The 18,787-nt window shown below is 34.2% G+C and overlaps 1 long non-coding RNA gene across 4 annotated transcripts; it reads left to right on the top strand.

The window, feature by feature from the left end:
- The first annotated feature begins 1,553 nt into the window (after window positions 1-1,553).
- LOC114258473 (uncharacterized) lies at window positions 1,554-7,464 on the top strand. 4 transcript variants are annotated; one of them, XR_014345942.1, is made up of 6 exons: window positions 1,612-1,969; window positions 3,080-3,135; window positions 3,738-3,802; window positions 4,260-4,527; window positions 5,794-5,936; window positions 6,808-7,464. It is a non-coding gene; the product is annotated as an uncharacterized LOC114258473 (long non-coding RNA). The 4 variants fall into 4 exon arrangements; XR_014345945.1 differs by having other exon boundaries at window positions 4,381-4,527; XR_014345938.1 differs by lacking the exon at window positions 3,080-3,135 and having other exon boundaries at window positions 1,554-1,969; window positions 4,381-4,527.
- The last annotated feature ends 11,323 nt before the right edge of the window (window positions 7,465-18,787 follow it).

Here is an 18,787-nt window from a genome sequence, read left to right on the forward strand (position 1 = left end):
ACCGTTTGGTTAAATTTATTTCAAACAGCTTCTGATTTTAACAACTTATTTTAAGTCAAAAAAATTGATTCTGAAAAGCTGTTCACACCTTGCTTCTGATTATCAACTTCTGCTGTGGACATTTTAATTTACGATTATACTCTTAGATTTTTTTTATTTTTTATATTTTTAAAAATAGAAAAAAATCCAAATGAACTATAAAATATTATTATTATTTTTTATGAGAAATGTAGACAAATAGTGAATAATAAAAAAATAAAAGTTAATTGAAAAAGTTACTTCACAGCTTATTTAACAAACACTACTCAGCAAGTTAAATCTATAATCGAACAGTTATACCAAATATATATGGGTTTGGTTATGGTGTGCAACTTACACCTTACACCTTATACCTTACACTTACACCTTACACTTACACCTTTTGTAAAAAATTAAACCTTACACTTACACCTTTTTTGAGGTTGCACACCATGTGCAACCCACTTCCACCTTACACCTTACACTTACACCTTACACTTACACTTTATACTTATACTTACACCTTACACTTACACTTTTTGTGTAAGTGGCACATGGTGTGCACTTGCACACTTAAGAAAACTCCAATATATTAACAACTTCTTATTAAAGTCATAATCTATAATCTATTAAGTTATAATTTATAATCTTTTTTAACAGTTACACCAAACAAGACCATAGTAAGGCCGAGGAGCCTAGGGTTGAGCTTAACTCGTTTTTTGTTTGTGTTTGACTCTTGTTAAGGGGTTAAGTTAAAGACCGTTTTGGTTCAGTTGAATAATAATTAAATGAATTAGGTTTAGGAAAATTAAGGCTCTATTTGGAGTGCTTTTAAAGTTTAATTTTATTCATTAGTTTGAGTGTGTTGTTTGATTACAACTTTAGAAAGTTAATTTCACACTCACTTTTCAAAACACTAACTTTTTAATATTATATGTCACATCACTCAATTCAAATTCTTTTTAAAATTCAAAACTAAATAAATTTTTCACACTCAATTCATAATTTCAAAACTCACAAACTCAAAATACAATTATATTTTCAAATCATAATTCTAAAACTCTACCAAACGCAACGTTTTTAGCGATCTTGCGTTCCCTATTTCTCATAAACCCACAATCTTGGAAGTGCAAATTTTATTATGCATTAATTTTGACTTGTAATTTACAATGTTTTAGCATGTTTGGAAAGTGATTTTTAATTAAGTATGACGTCATACATATTTTTTGGAAAAATTTTACCATTACTATAAGATTTTGTGGCTTTAGGGGGCATTATGACTCATATTTGATAATTTGATTTATTTATTTTGTAATAATTTTTATATAAATTATTTATAAAAAAAAAAATTAGATCGATTCGATAATTATAACTTATTTAATTAGTTATGCTTGCTACAAAAAAATTAATGATATACTTTTAAAAATACATTTACCATCTATTTTTAATAAATAAATGTGATAAATTAAACAATTTACGATTATCAAATTGACTTTTAATTTTTTTGTTTGAATAATGCATATGAATAATTGTATAAACTAAACTGTTTCTATAACCTATATATAAAAGAACGAAAGCGAGCAGGTTGAATCTAACGCATCAAATTCTTCTTTTTGCCCTTCATCCTGATAGATAATGGCAATCTCACCTCTTGCGCATATTTCTATCTCTATTGAAATAGGCAGATGATGTGTTTGCTTATGGTCTATCCATGTGTCCCAGCAAATGCACCACAAGCCATAACCGCTGGAGTAGCCAACCACAAGTTCACTGCGCCCAACACTAGTCAGCTATATGACGTGACGTTGCAACTCTGTTTATGAAGAGGTAGATGTCTTTGTTTGGTGTCCTTAGCAAATAGAATAACAGGAGAGCTACCTTCTACTATGGCTATGGTTGTGTCGATTTGAACTAAATCACCGTCTTCACTGTCCTGCAGAGACGAAGATAGGTAAACAATGAGATATAAATACTCTAAGTTCTGTGATAGTTTTTATCTTGCTACAATTTGGCATGTAATCTTTTTGGCTTGTTGCTTGTTTGTCTTCTATGGACATATGGATACTTGATTTGTATGTTTCTGTTTTATTGGTGTTTGTTAGCGCAATAGACAAATTATGCACACTATCTGCTTGACAAAATGTCTAACTAGCTGCCTGATTAAGATTTATCTATTAGTTTGCAAGAAGATTTCTCTTCAATTATATACACATATAGCTACTTTCAAATAGGTTTTTCTTTTATTTTATTTTTTTTGATAGCCATTACAAGTTCTGTCTATCTCTAATAATGTCTGAATATCCAAGTGCTGTATTTGCATGTCCATATAAACATCAGTCATTAGTGGATTAAAGAAACAAAACATCACACCTAATTTTTATTTCTCATTGAATGATTTATCGTTCAATTTTACACGACATGTGAGTCTATGCATTATATGTCAAAATTTTCATGATACAGTATACAAAAAAGAGTAAAAGATAGTTGGTATTATGAATAAATTCACTTGGTATTCCTAATCTCTTATGAATAAACTAATAGAACTATTCAATGTGCAAACTTCACGAGGCATATATGTGAAAATGTCTCACATATTGTCATAGAATTTAACACATGTTATCCAAATATTAAGTTCGGTGACATTTCAAGTGAATTAATGAAATTAAATTACACTACGGAAAACATGAAAATATTATATCAGATCTCTTTCACGGATTTTTGTATCTGTAACTTTTCATGTTGTAGTGATGCATATAGCGATAAAAGAAAACAAAAATTAATTAATATTAATTCACACATGACATGTACTTACATTTGATAGTAAGCATGAATAATCATTTATTTAGAGTAATGAAATCCACACTCCCAAGAAAAGTTAAATTTTCTCAAACTTGTTTCTCAAAGTTTATCGATGTTTTACTAACAAGAGGAATAAATGTTTGTCTTTACTTTCATGGTTTCTTATCAAATAAAATGATTATCCTACTGTTGAGTGTTTTTGATTGCTTTACTCATAAATTTCGAGTACTTTGCAAAATGCTTATTTTGATTGGCAATGCAGGATTTCATGGTTCGCCGTCTTTGGTGAGCCCATTGATCGTCAATTGTGAGTTGCAGGTAGATAAATTTGTTATCAGGAAAAAAAAAAAAGGATTAGCATTAGTATTAGTATTTAACCAGCTATCAAGCATTGTTAGCTTCACTTTATAGTACTGATGGGGGAAGACAAAAGTGATACCCACTGAATTTATTTGGAGTGCATAGAAGAACACACTAAATGGGCTAGTAAAAGGAGGGTGGTTTTTGTGTATGGTGAGGTCCAAATTCTTGATTGGAGGGGACACCAAAGGTCTTTGCCCTTCTATCCCTTGGATAGATAGAGAGGGAGGGTAGAGCTTTTGGTTTTTTCATGTTGTCAAAAAGTTGAATGATGAAAATAGATGGCGAGTTCCTAATCGAATTGATCGGGTCATTAAGGATTTTCTTTCTCATGATTTGTAACCTACAATATTCTTAGGTTATGAGGAGTGTACATTTTCAGTTTTGGATATTATTACTCACCAGCTTTTCTTCTCAAAATGCCATGTTCCTGCAATTATTTTCAATTGTTTATAATTAGTGTGATAAATTTATAATATTATTTGCTGAACCATTAATTATTTAGGATTAAACATTGGAGCATTGTTTATCTTTAGTAACTGATGCATGTACTGATGCAGCGGAAAAGATGAAGGAAATTGCAAAACTTAAAGCAAAAGAAGAGAAAAGGATATTGGAATCTGAGGTTAGTTACAAGAATGCATTATTTGAATTGATTCATAGATTCATAGTAGTAGCAACTGTTAATATGTTTTAAAAGTCCCATGATTTATATTCCAGTTTCTAATATATATATATATATATGTACATATGAATGTTACTTAAAGCTTGCCATGATCTGAAGTACCTTGTGAAACATCTCGAGTACATTATTGTGAAACATCTCATCGCAATTGCCAAAGTCACAACTATACAAATATTTTTCAAAGCATCTGGTGCTATGTAGGACTATATCTATTTTTTTTTTTTGGTTCCCTCCAATTTTTACTATGAGAGAGAGAGAGTGATTGATACAGGCATTCTTTTATTATTTCAGTTTACTACTAATGGCATTCTCTTCTTGGTTGTTACAATTTCCTGTTATATTACAATGTGACTTGCCACCGTTCAATCCATGATCTTTACAAATTTGATTGATACAGGCTGTAAGCAATATGCGCATGCCATCTACTTCATTTTCTTTGGCTGCTACCTTCAAAAGAAATCTTATAAAACCAAAGGACCCAACTGAATCTTCAAATGTTGGTTGTGTATTTGGAACAGAGTTGGTGCTTCAAGCAGCTGGACATTTCTTGAGCTATGTTTGGAGCTAAAGCAGAGAGTCAAGTTCTCTGGTGCACTGTCTGTTGCTAAAGTAAGCAGAACAGTTCTGGTCGCACGTATTGTAGCTATGTTTGGAGCTTTCATCAGGTAATTAATTTGCACAAAAATATGGGCATCATGAATTAATAAAATTAGCACTATATGGGCATCCTGATATTTAAGTACTATATGGTTAAACAATAGGAAATAAACAAGGAGAGTTGTTGAATTGTACAAGACTATGACCGCCCAAAAAAAAAAAAAAAGAGAGAGAGAGAGTGAAGAAGAAGCATAAGAAGAATCATCCTGTGCCACACATTCGAAGAACTAGACCCACCCTTGTAACCAATTAAAAATGAAAGTATTGTTAACAGGTGGGTAAATAAAATGTAACTTATAAATTAGTGTAAGAATCTCTTTAAGGATAGTAATTGTCATTTTAAGTAATTCCTATTGGTATCTTCAGACCTATATCCTTTTCCTGGTAGTGATGAAAAATTGATCCAAGAATACAAGAAGAAATTTTCGTACTAATCTGAAATCAAACAATGTCAAATGAATTGACATTTCCAAAAATAAGATCAACCCAGTTCAAGAAGCAAAAATCCTAGAGCTGAAGCCCAATGAAATGAAATAATCAAAGTTGTTCGCATAAGAAATTTGTTTGCATGTGATGTGTTCCTTTTTGGTGATAATGAAATTTCTTGGACAAACACAAGTTTAAAAAAAAAAAAAAAACAGAGAAAAAAAAAACAGTACTTTTAGTGCTCTAATTTCTTTTATATTCTTCATCTTAATCACTTAAATTTCTCAGCTAAAAAGTTACCCAATGCAATTGGAAAGATAGTGAATTGATTGTTATTTATATGTAATTAAACACAAACCCAGTTGAAAAGAAAAAGAAATTAATTAAGGCCTAGATGCAATCTTTGGTTTCATCTGTCACTTCATCTATTTCCTTCCCATTTTCATGCTTCTCTTTCTTAATGGACTCCACCAACTATGTCTTGCTTTCTCGCCCCTCTACTATCGTATATAGTTATATGTATGTATTGGCTAATATTGTGGATTATCTAGTAATGAATCTATATGAGTAGCTTTTTTTTTTTTAAATTGCCTCGATGGATAGTTTGGTCATTACTGATCTATCTCTCTACGAAGAGATGAGGTCATTCAAAAATGTAATTAAAAATCTCAAAAACTAAATTTGTTGGCCTGTAACTATTCATTGAATTTAATTTGCACAAATATGTTATCTAATTGTATATGATTATATAAGTTGAAGAAATTATTAACTGTTTGTTTTGTTTTGTTTGTAGTGCTATATAATTTCATTTTGAATATTTAACCTTTTGTTGTGATAAATGATGACAGGGTATATAGTGTTTGATCCTGAGACAATTTTTACACATGGATCATCCTTGTTGAATGCAAGTGTTAGAAGACTTTCGGAGTATATCTTGTCCGTGGTGAAGACCAGTTGGAACTTGGAAGACTCCAATTCTCAAGCAACATAGGTAATTCGTGACCCAAATTTTGGTTCCATGGGGTCTTCTATTTGGAATTAAAAGAGGAAAAAGAAAAAATGGAAAAATTCTACTTTCTTGAATATGTGAAATAAGATATTCTTGTCACCTTAATGTTTACAAATTTTATTCTAAGTCTTTGTTAGCTGACAGACTACTAATTTAAAGTGTGGCATATTTTCACTCTGTTAATGTATTTGTATAATATCTTCATACTTTAACATATTGTTCCAACCAACCACGCGACACCCACGCGTGTAGCTCGTGAGGGTCCAACTAGTAGATTATAAAAACAAGAACTAAGGTTTATCCACTTATGTTGTGGTATAATACTAACCCAAGACTAAAAGAATTACAGTTTCCATAAGGAATCAACTTTCTTTCACTCCACTAATTGGATTAGAGGATTGAATTAAACAGTGGTGGGTTTATTTTGTTTTAAAAAAAATTATAAGGTAAGTATTATTTTGAAAATATGCTATTTATTTTTTTGAAGTTAAAGTGATTCAATCTCGTGATTATGAATACCAAATCAACATAATTTTTTGGAAAAATTACTCATAAATCCTATATTAGGAAATGTTGGTCTATCTAGTCCTGGGTGTTTTTTCTTAAACCATTTAGTTCTTTTTATTTTTGGTATAATATATGTTTTTGATTTATTGTATATGTAATTTACTTTTTTATCCATATTGAAGAAACAGTATGGATTGGTTATATATATACATTAACTACATCAGATCTCATAGTTGATGTTGCCCCATTTTTTGGCAATCATTCTGTGATTCGTTCTATGTCTCCTTTTCGAACCGAGGAACTGAGAGCCTCCACACCAATCACTCTCTACTTTCTCTCTGTCTAGATCTTCCGCCGATCAACGTCGCTTCGCCACCGCTGACCTCTCCGCCTTCGTGGTTCGCAAATGGAGCAACGTTCACGCAAGTTCCGCAGATGGCAATTCTCAGATCTCATACACTCTAATTCTTCCTCCGACAGGGTCTCTTCAGAATCCTCGTGCACAATGATGAATCTCCTCCAACATCGCTGAAGAACATCACTGTGTTGATGATGTTTTGTTGATGTTGATGATGTTTTGTTGAAGAACAGATCTGATTTGATGATGTTTTGTTGGATCTTATTTGATCTGATTTGAGGGATGTGCAGATCTGATTTGAATCTCCTCCAACGCCGCTGAAGAACATCACTGTGTTGATGATGTTTTGTTGATGTTGTGATGTTTTGTTGATGTTTGATGATATGTTGTTGAAGAATAGATCTGATTTGATGATGGTTTGTTGATGTTTGATGAAGTACAGATCTGATTTTGATGATGTTTTGTTGATGTTTGATATTCGATGATGTTTTGTTGATGTCTGATGTTCGATGATGTTTTCTTGATGTTCGAAGTTGTTGATGTTTGAACATGGTCGATGTTCGATGATGTTTGAACATGGTCGATGTTTGATGATGTTCGATGTTGTTGATGTTTGATGATGGCTTGTTGATGTTTGTTCTGAATGTTCTTGATGTTCTGAATCTTTTGAATGTTCTTGTTGTTGTTGATGTTCTTGAATGTTCTGAATGTTTGAACATGGTCTTCATGATTCTGAATGTTCGATGTTGATGATGTGCTTGAATGTTCACAATCTTTGATGATGTTGAAGATGTTACTGATGTTTGGAAAAGGAAGGAAATCTAAAAAAGGTCTATAGTAAGCTTTTTGGGCAATTTGATAAATTACACATAAACATCAACCCAAAATTACCTCTCAATTACTGACCCTGACGCATAAAAAAATGGGTACTAATGTCTTTACATATAAAAGAGGATCTATTAGTCCAACCAAAAAACGTCGGGACTAAATAGGCTAACATTCCCAAATTAGGGATTTAATGGTGCTTTCCCCTAATTTTTTACACAAATAATTTACTATTTAGATATTAAAAATTGATTAATTTCTATCAAAATGTGTCCACAACTCTGAATTGGATCCTCCAGTCTAATATCTAGAGAGGGAGGGCCCATTCGTATGTTAGACCCCACATATATTAGCAATTCAATCCCCCTCTTTAAATCCCTAAGCAAACATGGTAAGTACTAAAAAACATGAATTTTTTTCTGATTAAAATCTAAACGGTGGTATTACATACATCAATTCGTGTATTAACTAATATACCAACACTAGTTATGACATTATTATTGACCCCACTCATTATATAAATTATAAATACCAAAAACTTTTTAAATTATGCCAAATCATCAATTGGTACACTAATTAGTGCACTAATTGGTACATATAGCATTATTCAAATCTAAAAATTGGTTTTTTGTATTCAATACATTTTTTGTTTTTGGAAAAATATGTGGGTCAATTTAGAGGACATTGGCCCCATTTGGTAGAGCTGTAGAAAAGTGATTATAGATTATAGCTTATAACTTAACAGATTATAACTTATAACTGTGAACATAAGTTGTTAACCTGTTTGGTGCACCTGTGGGATTATAGATTTAAGCAGCAGAGTAGTGTTTGGTTAATAAGCAACAAAATAACTTTTTGCTATGTGATTGTCCTTTTTGCCCTTATATGATATAAAAATGACTATTTTGTCATTTTTTCAATTTTAATTTTAAAAAAAAATTATTTCATTAGTATTGCAAAAATTATTATTTCCATTTTTTGATTATAAATTAATTAGTGTCAATTAGTGGCTTATTTTCATATTTTCATTTTTTCATCATAAATCAATTAGTATAAAATTATTTCATTATAAATTAATTAGTGTCAATTAGTGGCTTATTTTCATATTTTCATTTTTTCATCATAAATCAATTAGTATAAAATTATTTCATTATAAATTAATTAGTGTCAATTAATGGCTTATTTTCATTTTTTCATTATAAATTATTATTTTCATCTTTTCATTATAAATCATTTATATAAAATTATTTCATTTTTTCATTATAAACTAATTTCTGTCAATTAATGGCTTAATTAGCATTAATTAATACTAAAATTATTAACTAGTATCGATTAATATAAAATCTATTTCATTCACGGCTAAAATGCTTAATTATTATTATTATTATTATTATTATTATTATTATTATTATTATTATTATTATTGATTAAAAAAACACTGAAAACCCTAGCTCCAGCAGGCACAGCGATTGTGGGTTAAAGGGAACTGGGTTTGTTGTTGTTGTTGGTGGTGGTGGTGGTGGTGGAGTTTTGAGACTTGAGATTGAGAAGGAGATCATTGTGTGCAGCAAAAGAATCAGAGGACGATTGTGAAGAATAGGGGGAAGAAGTTGCAGAGAGCTTAACACCAGTGAGAAGAAACCTATCGTGATTACGAGTGTGCTCGTTGGCTTTGTGTATCGGAATATCACAATCTTTGCATAGAATCGCTCTGTCTTGTTAATAGAACAAGAAAGCCCTTTTCTCCTACAAGCACAAATAAGGCCTATATCACACCAAAATACGCTAATATATATGAATTTTATTGATAGGCTTTGTTAGGTTGTGTTGAGTTTGTACTTGGCAGACGTCACAGAGAGGGAATTGTTTGGGAGAAAGGTGGAGGAGAGAGAAACGCTGGCATTTTCTTGCGAGCTTGTTGGCGTGGTGGACGGGGTGGTCGCAGGTGACATAGAGGGCGGCCTCGTTGGCCGAGCAAAACACCGATGCTTCGTCTTTGTTACAGATGTCTCACTGGATCTTCATTTGGGTTGCTTTTCAAAATTGAATCGAAACGATTTTACCAAGTCAATTACTAAGGATGATAATTGAAGAGAAGAGTTTTTGAGAGTTTTGACACACACACACACACACACACATACACACACACAGAGAACAGCTTGAAATCTTAGCCAGAAATCATCGTCGAAAATCGTCATCGAAAATTGCCTCTTAGGCCACCGGAAATCACTTCTCACGCTCTCTCTCTCTCTTCGAACGTGAACAGTGTTTGAAGGGGCATTTATATATCAGTATTTTGGTAATTTTTGAATTTTAGAAGGGGCATTTAAGTCATTTTGCCCCTTCCACAACCAACTACACATATAAGCTAAACGAAAAAGCACCTCTAAGGTAGCTTACAACTTTTAGCTCAAAATCAATTAATTTAAGCTACAATCTATCTCTCATAAGCTCAACCAAACACTCTAAAATGGCTTATTTTATGCCAAAAACTTATTTAAGCTGAAATTAAGTGTTACCAAACAAGCACATTAATGGGCTTAATTTACACGGTTAATTTGACCACTCCCTCTATTTAACCGTGTTCAAAGTGACTATAGTAACGTCATTTAGTGTGGAATTACTTTAAAATAATAATAATAATTATTATTATTATCATTATTATTATTATTATGGAAGATAGGGGTCTAAATCTGGCTCGGCCCGGCCCATGTCAGGCCTCGCGGGCTCTAGTCAAAATTCGAGTCGGGCCGGGCTGGGCCACAGGTCAAAAAATTAGGCCTAAGCCTAGGCCCAGGAGTGTTCGGGTGTTGGGCAGACCGGTGGGCTTAGGCCTGGGCTCCGGCGGGCCTAACCATTTTTTTATTTTTTTTATTTTTTCTACCAAAATTTTATTATTTTTTACTAAAAATGACATTTAACCTCGGGTGGGCTAGGCCTTAAGTGGGCCGATAGGCTGGGCCACTGGTCAAGCCAAGCTTCAAGATGATGGCCCAGGCCTAGGCCCAGGGCTGGGCTCGGGCCTGGGCCTAAACAGGCTGGACCCATCTGTAACGCCCCCAAAATATAATACAAATAACCTATTCCATAAGATCTGTGAACATATTAAAATGATATACTTCATTCATCAGAGTTTCTATTACAAAAGATATTACATGCATTATACATTCATAATCATTCATTTTGAGTGTACAGCAAGTAACACAAGTTAATGATAACAAAATAAATGCCCTACGGGCTTACATCTTTCCAAGATATCACTTGGTTACAATAAAAGAAAGAGTCTTAAACTCTCTACACATGTAAAGCCCTCAGGTTGAATTAACATTTAAGCATAAATATAACAAAATAGAGCCTTCAGCCCCTAGTCCTCCCAAGCTATGTCCTTGGGGGTGGCATGTCACCAGTATCTGAAAATGGTTTCCCAAGTAGGGTGAGCCAAAGCCCAGTAGAGATAAACTAGCACAATATATAAGATTTAATTAAGATATAAATCTCGAATATATACATTTATTTTCAATATTTGTAACAACATACATTCTCCACATAGGTAAACAATATTGATATCTGTATCTCAATTCTTTTCCCTCTATCCCTTTCAATTTGATTAATTTCCATTAAATTCCCAGACCAAGACTATAGCTCCCCGAATGACCCAACTGAGATTTACAACTCAAGGGCTTTTAATCATCACAACAATCACATAGACACTTCAATCTTGCCATTTTACGAAAATTTCATCCACGGGATCGGCACCCATGTATACAAATGATTTCGAAACTTTCACCTGGACACTCCGGCCAACTTAATTTCAATGAAGTCCATCCCCTATCTCCTCCCAAAACATGAAGTACATCCCCTTTCTTCTCCCAAACAATATACATATACAATGTATTTAAGACACCGTCATATTCAATGATAATCAATTTCACATATTCAATGTATCTAACATACCATCATATTCAATGACATAATTAGATGATTAATTTCAATTCACCTATTCCTCATGCAGTTTCTACAACAATCATAGCTATTCTCCACCGCTAACTCAAGAAAAATATTTCTAAATAGATATACAATCTTCACAACAGATAATTTATCAAATTTCCATAGGTGAGCGGTTTAACAATTCCAACCACACCATTCATCTATACATCCACTCAATTTCATATTTCCCGTACCAATTTCATTATTTATACAAAATATCTATTCAACACAAATTAGGGCAAACCCTCATTTTTTCCAAATATCAACCCCAAGGCCAAATTTCACCATTTTAACTCAAGTACCCTCATATTCAATACCCCCTATATAGATATGGAGCCCCATGTAGAAAACCCCTCTTTCACATTTTAAACCTAAACCCTAGCTTTACCCAAATCCTTCCAAAATCCACCATTTATACAAAATGACAAATACCTAGGTTAAAAACCATATTAAAGTGTAGAATATCCCTACCTCAAAGAGAGAAGATGAGCCAAACAAGGATGAAACTTCAAAAGTGACGAAACCAACTTCTACTCGGATCAAAGTGAAGAGCTTGAGGAGTTCTACCTTTTTAATGAAAGCACAAGGGTTGAGAAGCCACTAGAACTAGGTGAAAATCTAGAGAAAGAGTATTTTAGAAAGAGAGTGGGTGACGCCCCCAAAAGTATAACATCATAGATATGATCCACAATGGCATAAATAATAGTTACATAAATCAGAGTGTAAATAATCCTTCCATTACATGAAATAATGATACAATAGGGTTTAACATAAGTGAATGCCCTATGGGCTTACATCTTTCCAAGACATACTTGGTTACAACAAAAGAGAGTGTCATAAACTCTATAGATATAAAGCCCTTGGCTTGAATAAGCATTTAAACACGAAAATAACGAAATATAGCCTCCAGTTCTTAAGTCCTCCCATGCTACGTTCTTGGAAGAAACATGTCAACTGTACCTGAAAATGGTTTCCTAAGTATGGTGAGCCAAAGCCTAGTAGAAGTCGCCTAACACAATATATGAAGCTTAACTAAGATATAAGTGCCAAGTAAAGGTTCCACATTCATAACCAACTCACATTCTGTCCATATTCGTTTAATACTAATTCCCATATCTCAATTTCATTTCCATCTATTCAATTCATATTAATCCAGTAAATTCCGAGCCAATTCATGAGACAAGCACATTGTTATCTAAACAATCTAAAATGTGGCTACAACTCAGTGATTCACAATTCAATACAACTACTATTCAAACACGTCAATGTTGCCATTTTACGGAATTTTCATCTGAGGGAACCGGCACCCATATATGCACATGATTTCAAGATTTTCCATTTTACGAAATTTTCATCCGAGGAAACCGACACCCATATATGTACAAGATTTCGAGACTTTCACCCTGGACATTCCGGCCAACTTAATTATAAATGGAGTCCATCCCCTATCTCCTCCCAAACAATGATACATATGAAATGTATTAAATGCATCGTCATGTACAATGACTATCTATGACACATATTCAACATCTCAATCATACCATCATATTCAATGAGGTAAATTTAAACCACAGGTTTCAATTCACCTAATCCACATACAGTTTCTACAATAATCATGGCACCCTCCACCGATAGCCCAAAATAGATATTTCTAAACAGACATACAATCTTTTAAATAGGTAATATACCAAATTTCCATAGGTGAGTGATTTAACAAATCTAACTACACCATTCATTTACACAACTTCCCAATTTTGTATTTCTCACACCAATTCTATTATATATATCAAATAATCATTTAGCTCATATTAGGGCAAATCTCCTCCTTATTCCAATACTAAACCCAAGGTCAAATTCATCAATTTTAACACAAAACCATCTCATATCCCAACCCCATGGTCAAATATACAACAACACATAAAAACCCCTCTTTCATAAATTTGAACCAAACCCTAGGTTTTCTCCAAACATCCCAAATCTCACCATATTCTCATAACAACAAATAACTAGGTTAAAATTCATAACAAAGTGTAGAATATCCTTACCTCAAGTGGAGAAGCTCAAAGGAGAAGAAGAGAGAAACTCAAGATGCTCCAAATCCACACTTTTTCGGATCAAAGAGAAGCCCTCGCTATGCTCTAGCTTTTTTACAAAGGGACTAGGGCAGAGAGACCCAAGATCAATGAGTATTTGTAGAGAGAGAGAGACAGAGAGTTTAGAGAGAGAAGCAGCCGGATTTAGGGTTTGGGGTGAAAAGGAACTCAAAAAGTGATGTGAAATCATGCTGCTACAAACTGATATATATGGGCCTTGCTCGAGCGAAGGAGTGGTCGCTCGAGCGACTAGACACAAAAGAACCTCGCTCGAGCACAAGAAGCGTCGCTCCAGTGAACAATGCAAAGCTTCAGGTCTGCAACGCAGAAGCACGCTCGAGCGTAAGAATTCTTGCTCAAGCACAAGAAAGCTCGCTCGAGCGAAGAATACCAACCTTCAGGTTTTACAGAGACACAGATGCACGCTCGAGCGAAGAGACACACCACACAAAGCTCGCTCGAGCGCAAGAACCCTCGCTTGAGCGAAGAAGCAAATACCCAAGGCTCACTCGAGCGCAAAAAGCCACACTCGAGCGAAGAAACCAAATCCTAGGCAGCAACCTTTTGTTCCAACTCACAACCAACCTGTTCCAAACTTACCCAACACATCCCCCAACTCAAATACAAAGAATAAAGGATGAAAATAAGGTATAGACAACGACATACAACCACGGAACCCGAGTCCGAAACACAACAAAGGTTGGGGTAAAACCGGGATCGCTATAGAGAGAGTCTCACTTTAGGGTTTTGAGATGAATAGATATGAAAAAGTGATATAAAAAGTGCTTTTCGTGATCTGATATACTCGCAATTCGCTCGAGCGAAGAGTTTGACGCTCGAGCGTCAAACACAAACTTTTGTTCCACTCGAGCGCAAGAAGAGACCCGCTCGAGCGTAAAATATATACCTCCAGTAATTTGCAAACAACAGACCAGCTGCTCGAGCTCAAGGAAGGGCGCTTAAGCACTTACTCGCTCGAGCGTAGGAAACGCTGCTCGAGTATAAAAGACACTTCTCCAGCACTTTTGCAGGCGTACAAAGTACTGAGGATTTGCAACTCCCGCTCGAGCGCAAGAAAGTCCGCTTGAGCACAAGAAAGTCCACTTGAGCGGAGGACCAAAATCTATATAGCCCACTCAAGCGCAAGAATGGCCACTCGAGTGGAGGACCAAAAATTTGGGCAACACAAGGTTTGAAAACTAAGTAACCAACCTGTTTCAAACGCAACCACAATAACACAAAGACCAATTTCAAAGGTGTACAAGGGAATGAGAGGATAAACAACAATACGAAAACATTAAACCCGAGTCCGGAACATCACAAGAGTTGGGTCAAAACCGGGATTGCTATACATCCCAAGCCGCAGGCGGGCTTCGGACCACCCACGAGCCGCGAGCCATTTTTACACTCCTACTCACCATTTGTCTCCTTCCTATGCTGCCTCGTGACTTATAACCATATCAGTTTTTATAAAAATATTTATTAAGAATATGCTTTCAATACTTAGACGAGAAATAAATAAATGTTAATATTACTCTCATTTTGAAGTGATTGACAACAAATTAACTATATTATTTTCCTTTTCCACATTAAAATTATTATTTTTTATTATTTGACTAATGCCAACAAAAAAAAAAAGTTTAGAATTGAAAGAATACTATTATATATTATGAGATTAATTTACACATCCATTTTTTCTCGTGTAATTTCTATCACCATGCTAACTATTACCGCTCTTCTTATTTCCATCATCGGCATACTAACAAGAAAGCTTTTAGATGTAGTCTTAGATCTAATTCATGACCAAGATCCGATATTGTTAAATGCATTGTTTTACGTTAGGCAATCATTTCAGATCTAAATTATTTTATTTTGTAACGTAGAGGTGGGGTTTAAGGCTTGGTTTGGTTTGGTGCAATAATACCTCTATGTAGAGATTTCCTTCTTTTCATGGAGGGTTTCTTCTTTGTGCGTGGAGGTTTGTTTTTCCTCTCTATATGGAGACTCGTATCCTTCCTACATGGAGGTTCTCTTTATCCATTTTGAAATCTATTTTTCACTTCAATGTACTTTATTGGACGACTTATTATCATGTGCAATACATTAAGTCTGCTTTCCCATCTAAAAAAATTCAAAATATTTTCAAAACAAAATTTTGTTACATATTTGCAAAATATAGTCCACTTCAAAACTATAAAAAAATAAAAATAAAAAAGGGGGAAATTCAATAAATAAATAAAATACGATTTGAATCCAATAATAAAAGAAGAGTAAATTACGCTTTGCATCCCTACACTTTGTACCAAATCTCACTTTAACTCTTACACATGAAATCATGACAGTCAACCCCTTACACTTTTGGTCAAATCTCATTTTGATCCTTATACAAGTGTCAATGTACCCCTTTTGTTACTCCATTATTTAAATCTTTAATAGAATGCAATCATACGACAATAATGTGACTACGAAATGAGGATAAGAAAGAAAAATCATCCCCATTTCTAACCACAATACACTTTGTCTCAAAATTTTCATCAAACTATGACTGTATTAGACTAAAACAAAACGCATATTGTGAATGATTAAGAAAATAAACTAAGGCTTTGCATCAATTGGAATAACGTAATTTTGTTTTTCAAAGTAACGCACTTTCTGTCTATTCGTCTTCCTTACAAATAGAAAATTGTAAGGTCCTGTTTGTTTTCAAAGGTAGGATGAGGGGGATCCATAGTGAGGGGATTGTTAGTGAGAGGATTCATAGTTATAGCGATCCAAGTTTTACCCTGACCTTTACTGTGTACCGGACTCGGATTCCGTGGTTGTATGTTGTTGTCTTTGTCTTGTTTCCTCCCTTTAATCCTTTAAATTTGAGGTATGGGACTTGTTGGGCAAGTTTGGAACAGTTTGATTGTCAATTGGTACAAATGGTTGCTGCCCAGGTTTTGGCTTTTTTGTTCGAGCTAGGCTTTTTGCGTTCGAGCAAGCCTTGGGTATTTGTTTCTTCGCTCAAGCGAGGGTTCTTGCGCTCGAGCGAGGATTGGGAGTCCTCGGGTTTTTTTCTCAAGACGCAGCTTTCGCTCGAGTGAGCCTTCTTGCGCTCGAGCGTGCGTCTGCGTCTGCGTCTCTATGAAACCTAAAGGTTGGTGTTTTTTGCTCGAGCGAGAGTTCTTGCACTCGAGCGAGCCTTGTGGAGTCGTTTCTTCGCTCGAACGAGACTTCTTACGCTCGAGCGTGCGTTTGCGTTGGTAGCAAACCTAAAGCTTTGCATTGTGTACTCGAGCGATGCTTCTTGCGCTCGAGCAAAGCCTTTTGTTATGTCTGGTCACTCGAGCGACAACTCCTTTGCTTGAGCGAGCCTCGCATATATCAGTTCGCAGCAGAGATGAAATACACCATTTTGAGCCTCTTTTTCACTTAAAACCCTAGATCGGCTGTCTCTCTCTCTAAAATACTCACTCTCTCTACAAATACTCCATGTTCTAGGGTCATTCTACTCTACTCCCTTTGTTAAAGAGCTAGAGCATTGCATGGGCTTCCTTTTGATCCGAAAAATGTGGGATTTGGAGCATCTTTGGGTTTCTCTCTTCTTCTCCTTTGAGTTTCTACACTTGAGGTAGGGATATTCTACTCTCCTATATGCGTTTTAATATAGATATTGTCATCTTTGTATAAATAGTGGGATTTGAGAAGGTTTGGGTGAAGTTAGGGTTTGGGTTTGAAATTGTGAAAGAGGGGTTTTCTATTTTGGGCTCCATATGTGTCTTGAAAATGGGGTTATTTATGTATAATGGATGAAATTTGGCCTTCAATGCAATTTGTGAGAAATTGGGGAAAATGCCTTAATTGGAATTAAATAAATTATTTGTAAAAAGGGTGAAATTAATGTGAAAATATGAAATTGGTTTGAAAATTGTGAATAAATGGGGTAGTTGGATTAATAAATCAAGCATCTATGAAAAGTTGATAAATTATTTGTTGATAGATTTATTTATCTATTTAGAAATATCTGTTTTGGGCTATCGGTGGAGGATAGCTATGATTGTTGTAGAAAATGCATGATGACTAGGTGAATTGAAACTAATCAATGGGATTATGTCATTGATTATAAAGGTTGGATTAAATTATTGAATATGTGATTTATTTGGTCATTGTATATGACAATGTGTTTAAGTACATTGTATATGTATCTTTGTTTAGGAGGAGATAGGGGATGTACTCCATTGTGTGAGAGGTGATAGGGAATGGACTCCATTGATAATTAAGTTGGCCGGAGTGTCCAGGGTGAAAGTCCTAAAATCTTATATATTTATGGGTGCCAGTTCCCTCGGACGTAGTTTCGTAAAATGGCAAGAAATAGAAGTGTTGGATTGATGAATGTATTGAATTGTGAACCACTGAGTTGTAGTCTCATTTTGGTTGTTTTGATGATAATGACTTTGGGTAATTGATTTTATTTGAAACGGAAGATTGAAAATGAGTTGAGATATTGGTTATCTATATCGAATGAACTTGAAAGGAATGTGTATTGGTTAAGAATATCTCACATTTATCTGATGCTTATGTCTTAGTTAATTCTCATATGTTGTTTAGCATATCTCTACTGGGCTTTGGCTCACCCTACTTGGAACACTATTTTCAGGTACAGGTGGCATGCCGTCTCGAAGGTCTTAGTTGGGAGGTTTAGGAGTTGAAGGCTCCGTTTTGTTATTTCTATTTTGTGTTAAATGTAAATCCAAGCTGAGGGCTTTATATGTAAAGGAGTTAGGACTCTTCATTTGTTATAACCAAGTGATGACTTAGATAGCTGTAAGCCCGTAGGGCATTTATTTTGTTGCTAACATGTAATATCTTTTGTAAAGAAGACCTTGATGAATGAAAATATAACATTTCTTTTATGTTTAAGGATCTTATGAATGATTGACTTATATTGTATTTTGAGGGCGTTACAATAGTGAGGGGATTCATAGTGAGGGGATTATGTAAAATTGTATTTGTTTTGATGATAGTTGTTGTTGTATGGATTGTTAAATTTTTTTTATATAAAATAAATAAAAAATAATAAA

This window comes from Camellia sinensis, chromosome 1, assembly GCF_055761805.1.
Source record: "Camellia sinensis isolate YWXY chromosome 1, ASM5576180v1, whole genome shotgun sequence".
NCBI lineage: Eukaryota > Viridiplantae > Streptophyta > Magnoliopsida > Ericales > Theaceae > Camellia > Camellia sinensis.